This window comes from Dendrobates tinctorius, unplaced genomic scaffold (genome assembly GCF_039654945.1).
Source record: "Dendrobates tinctorius isolate UK_male_01 unplaced genomic scaffold, ASM3965494v1 ptg000360l, whole genome shotgun sequence".
In the NCBI taxonomy this organism is placed as follows: Eukaryota; Metazoa; Chordata; class Amphibia; order Anura; family Dendrobatidae; genus Dendrobates; species Dendrobates tinctorius.
Window position 1 is genome coordinate 4,136,069 of NW_027362026.1, and position 6,000 is coordinate 4,142,068.

A 6,000-nucleotide genomic window follows, 5' to 3' on the forward strand; every position below is an offset into this window, starting at 1 on the left:
AGCAGGAAGCCGACGACGAGAAACGGCCCAGGACGTTCTCGCGCGATCAGCTATAATCAGCGGGGGAGTGGTCGGAGGTAAGTATCAGACAGATAGCGCTGCTGCGTCACAAAAACCAGTGATGTTACAGCGATATCGCTTAGTGTGACAGGCCCTTAAAAGTTCATCATGAGAACGTAGCCTGAGAGTTCTCTGGTGACGGGAGCAGGCGGTCAAATTACAACTAGACGTGCGCAGCCTCACTAAATGCAAATGTACTGAGCAAGGCCAGAAACAGTCCAGTCGGCATGTGGCCGGGTAGTACGCAATCGCCTGCAGTAGTACGATGGCCCGCTTCTGGCACCGACGACCGGCACAGTGCGGAATGTGAGGATTCAGAAGTCTACAGTCACGGAGTGCAAACTTGTAGTTTAAGGCCGGACAACAGCTTTAATCATGAGCCTCATGTCATTTTTTTATGTGTAGCAATAGTGTAGTTACTATAGCCCATAATGAATAGCATCTCAGTGTGCGGACATAGTGTATGTACGGGTTTTCATAATACTACGGCCACGGAGCAGACGCCCCGTCCGCGCACAAGCCACGGAGCAGACGCCGCCCACAAGCCACGGAGCAGACGCCGAGCACAAGCCACGGAGCAGAAGCCGCGCACAAGCCACGGAGCAGAAGCCGCGCACAAGCCACGGAGCAGACGCCGCCCACAAGCCACGGAGCAGACGCCGCCCACAAGCCACGGAGCAGACGCCGCGCACAAGCCACGGAGCAGACGCCGCGCACAAGCCACGGAGCAGACGCCGCGCACAAGCCACGGAGCAGACGCCGCGCACAAGCCACGGAGAAGACGCCGCCCACAAGCCACGGAGCAGACGCCGCCCACAAGCCACGGAGCAGACGCCGCCCACAAGCCACGGAGCAGACGCCGCCCACAAGCCACGGAGCAGACGCCGCCCACAAGCCACGGAGCAGACGCCGCCCACAAGCCACGGAGCAGACGCCGCCCACAAGCCACGGAGCAGACGCCGCCCACAAGCCACGGAGCAGACGCCGCCCACAAGCCACGGAGCAGACGCCGCCCACAAGCCACGGAGCAGAAGTCGCCCACAAGCCACGGAGCAGACGCCGAGCACAAGCCACGGAGCAGACGCCGAGCACAAGCCACGGAGCAGAAGTCGCCCACAAGCCACGGAGCAGACGCTGAGCACAAGCCACGGAGCAGAAGCCGCGCACAAGCCACGGAGCAGACGCCACGGAGCAGAAGCCGCCCACAAGCCACGGAGCAGACGCCGCGCACAAGCCACGGAGCAGACGCCGCGCACAAGCCACGGAGCAGACGCCGCGCACAAGCCACGGAGCAGACGCCGCGCACAAGCCACGGAGCAGACGCCGAGCACAAGCCACGGAGCAGAAGCCGAGCACAAGCCACGGAGCAGAAGCCGAGCACAAGCCACGGAGCAGACGCCGAGCACAAGCCACGGAGCAGACGCCGCGCACAAGCCACGGAGCAGACGCCGAGCACAAGCCACGGAGCAGACGCCGCGCACAAGCCACGGAGCAGAAGCCGCGCACAAGCCACGGAGCAGATGCCGCGCACAAGCCACGGAGCAGAAGCCGCGCACAAGCCACGGAGCAGAAGCCGCGCACAAGCCACGGAGCAGACGCCGAGCACAAGCCACGGAGCAGAAGCCGCGCACAAGCCACGGAGCAGAAGCCGCGCACAAGCCACGGAGCAGACGCCGCGCACAAGCCACGGAGCAGACGCCGCGCACAAGCCACGGAGCAGACGCCGCGCACAAGCCACGGAGCAGACGCCGCGCACAAGCCACGGAGCAGACGCCGCGCACAAGCCACGGAGCAGACGCCGCGCACAAGCCACGGAGCAGACGCCGCGCACAAGCCACGGAGCAGAAGCCGCGCACAAGCCACGGAGCAGACGCCGCTCACAAGCCACGGAGCAGAAGTCGCCCACAAGCCACGGAGCAAACGCTGAGCACAAGCCACGGAGCAGAAGCCACGCACAAGCCAGGGAGCAGACACCACGCACAAGCCACGGAGCAGAAGTCGCCCACAAACCACGGAGCAGAAGCCGCGCACAAGCCACAGAGCAGACGCCACGGAGCAGAAGTCGCCCACAAGCCACGGAGCAGAAGAAACACAAGGGTGTGAAGTAATAGACGTTTCCTTTGGAGTCTGACACTACTGCCTTGCAATGTCAGTGAAGACAGCCATCTTCTCCCTGTAATGTATCGGCCCCCTCACTTGCCTGGCCTCTGTACAGCACACAGCTGACCCTTTCCCCCAGAACCCAATACAAAGCTGTGCTGCCGTTTCTGCTCCATTGCACAACAGTCGCCTCCACCTGCAGCTCCTGGTATCCTGGGGTGGGCGCTGCAGGGGACTCCATACAGGTAGGTGGTAATGGCTGCCCTCCTCTACAGCACTGACAGGACGCGGGAAAGAAAGCGCACAGTCATACACACCGTGTTCTCGGTACCAGCGGTGTCCACTGTCCGGGAAGCAGCCGCACTCACTCACAGACTCAGAGCAGGAACTTCCGTGCAGACACGCCCCCTGGAGGCGGGGCCGAGCGTGGGCAGCTGTGAAGGGGTCGGAGCGCAGCTCTGGGGGAAGCGCTGACTGAATGCTGCGACATTAGGCTATGTGCACACGTAGCAGAAAATTTCTGCTGAAAAACCTGACTCCTTTCCCAGAAACTGCACGTTTTTTTTCTGCGCATTTTCAAGATGCATAGAAATAGCAAAAAACGCGGAAAAATCTGCTAAATTATGTGCATGCTGCGTTTTTTACCGCGAAGCGTTTTTTTCGCGGTAAAAAATGCATCAGTGTGCACAAAAAGTGCAAAATGCATAGAAATGAATGGGAAGCTTATTTTTAGCGATTTTATAGCGGTTTTATTGGAAAATCCGCTAAAAATACCGCTAAAAAAACGCTGTGTGTGTGAACACAGCCTTATAGCTAAATTGACTCTAGGGGCCCACCCTATGGCTACCATAAACGGTTTTATTACATGTTCATTTTTTGGCCGCTCCCACTAAAATGTGTGTCTTTTAGCATGCTGTACAGTAGCAAAGGAGAACACTCTCAGCCTCCTATATATTGTACAGACCGCACTCTCAGCCTCCTATATATCGTACAGACCGCACTCTCAGCCTCCTATATATTGTACAGACCGCACTCTCAGCCTCCTATATATCGTACAGACCGCACTCTCAGCCTCCTATATATCATACAGACCGCACTCTCAGCCTCCTATATATCGTACAGACCACACTCTCAGCCTCCTATATATCATACAGACCGCACTCTCAGCCTCCTATATATCATACAGACCGCACTCTCAGCCTCCTATATATCGTACAGACCGCACTCTCAGCCTCCTATATATCATACAGACCGCACTCTCAGCCTCCTATATATCGTACAGACCGCACTCTCAGCCTCCTATATATCATACAGACCGCACTCTCAGCCTCCTATATATCATACAGACCGCACTCTCAGCCTCCTATATATCATACAGACCGCACTCTCAGCCTCCTATATATCGTACAGACCGCACTCTCAGCCTCCTATATATTGTACAGACCGCACTCTCAGCCTCCTATATATCGTACAGACCGCACTCTCAGCCTCCTATATATCGTACAGACCGCACTCTCAGCCTCCTATATATCGTACAGACCGCACTCTCAGCCTCCTATATATCATACAGACCGCACTCTCAGCCTCCTATATATCATACAGACCGCACTCTCAGCCTCCTATATATCATACAGACCGCACTCTCAGCCTCCTATATATCGTACAGACCGCACTCTCAGCCTCCTATATATCATACAGACCGCACTCTCAGCCTCCTATATATCGTACAGACCGCACTCTCAGCCTCCTATATATCATACAGACCGCACTCTCAGCCTCCTATATATCGTACAGACCGCACTCTCAGCCTCCTATATATCGTACAGACCGCACTCTCAGCCTCCTATATATCATACAGACCGCACTCTCAGCCTCCTATATATCATACAGACCACACTCTCAGCCTCCTATATATCATACAGACCGCACTCTCAGCCTCCTATATATCGTACAGACCACACTCTCAGCCTCCTATATATCATACAGACCGCACTCTCAGCCTCCTATATATCGTACAGACCGCACTCTCAGCCTCCTATATATCGTACAGACCGCACTCTCAGCCTCCTATATATCATACAGACCGCACTCTCAGCCTCCTATATATCATACAGACCGCACTCTCAGCCTCCTATATATCATACAGACCGCACTCTCAGCCTCCTATATATCGTACAGACCGCACTCTCAGCCTCCTATATATCATACAGACCGCACTCTCAGCCTCCTATATATCATACAGACCGCACTCTCAGCCTCCTATATATCATACAGACCGCACTCTCAGCCTCCTATATGTCATACAGATCACACTCTCAGCCTCCTATATGTCATACAGATCACACTCTCAGCCTCCTATATATCTTACAGACCGCATTCTCAGCCTCCTATATATCATACAGACTGCGCTCTCTCAGCCTCCTATATGTCATACAGACCGCACTCTCAGCCTCCTATATATCATACAGACCGCACTCTCAGCCTCCTATATATCGTACAGACCGCACTCTCAGCCTCCTATATATCATACAGACCGCACTCTCAGCCTCCTATATATCATACAGACTGCGCTCTCTCAGCCTCCTATATGTCATACAGACCGCACTCTCAGCCTCCTATATATCATACAGACCGCACTCTCAGCCTCCTATATATCGTACAGACCGCACTCTCAGCCTCCTATATATCATACAGACCGCACTCTCAGCCTCCTATATATCATACAGACCGCACTCTCAGCCTCCTATATATCGTACAGACCGCACTCTCAGCCTCCTATATATTGTACAGACCGCACTCTCAGCCTCCTATATATCGTACAGACCGCACTCTCAGCCTCCTATATATCGTACAGACCGCACTCTCAGCCTCCTATATATCGTACAGACCGCACTCTCAGCCTCCTATATATCATACAGACCGCACTCTCAGCCTCCTATATATCATACAGACCGCACTCTCAGCCTCCTATATATCATACAGACCGCACTCTCAGCCTCCTATATATCGTACAGACCGCACTCTCAGCCTCCTATATATCATACAGACCGCACTCTCAGCCTCCTATATATCGTACAGACCGCACTCTCAGCCTCCTATATATCATACAGACCGCACTCTCAGCCTCCTATATATCGTACAGACCGCACTCTCAGCCTCCTATATATCGTACAGACCGCACTCTCAGCCTCCTATATATCATACAGACCGCACTCTCAGCCTCCTATATATCATACAGACCACACTCTCAGCCTCCTATATATCATACAGACCGCACTCTCAGCCTCCTATATATCGTACAGACCACACTCTCAGCCTCCTATATATCATACAGACCGCACTCTAAGCCTCCTATATATCGTACAGACCGCACTCTCAGCCTCCTATATATCGTACAGACCGCACTCTCAGCCTCCTATATATCATACAGACCGCACTCTCAGCCTCCTATATATCATACAGACCGCACTCTCAGCCTCCTATATATCATACAGACCGCACTCTCAGCCTCCTATATATCGTACAGACCGCACTCTCAGCCTCCTATATATCATACAGACCGCACTCTCAGCCTCCTATATATCATACAGACCGCACTCTCAGCCTCCTATATATCATACAGACCGCACTCTCAGCCTCCTATATGTCATACAGATCACACTCTCAGCCTCCTATATGTCATACAGATCACACTCTCAGCCTCCTATATATCTTACAGACCGCATTCTCAGCCTCCTATATATCATACAGACTGCGCTCTCTCAGCCTCCTATATGTCATACAGACCGCACTCTCAGCCTCCTATATATCATACAGACCGCACTCTCAGCCTCCTATATA

At 53.8% G+C, this 6,000-nt stretch overlaps 1 protein-coding gene across 4 annotated transcripts in view; it reads right to left on the minus strand.

Annotated features, from left to right (window-relative positions):
• TMEM106A (transmembrane protein 106A) overlaps positions 1-2,625 on the minus strand; it is a 43,996-nt gene extending 41,371 nt beyond the window's left edge. For 2 of the 4 annotated variants that reach the window (XM_073562627.1, XM_073562624.1), the window contains exon 1: positions 2,478-2,625. The gene's annotated coding sequence lies outside the window, so the exon portion shown is untranslated. The other 2 variants (XM_073562625.1, XM_073562626.1) reach the window with 2 other exon arrangements.
• Positions 2,626-6,000: the final 3,375 nt, after the last annotated feature.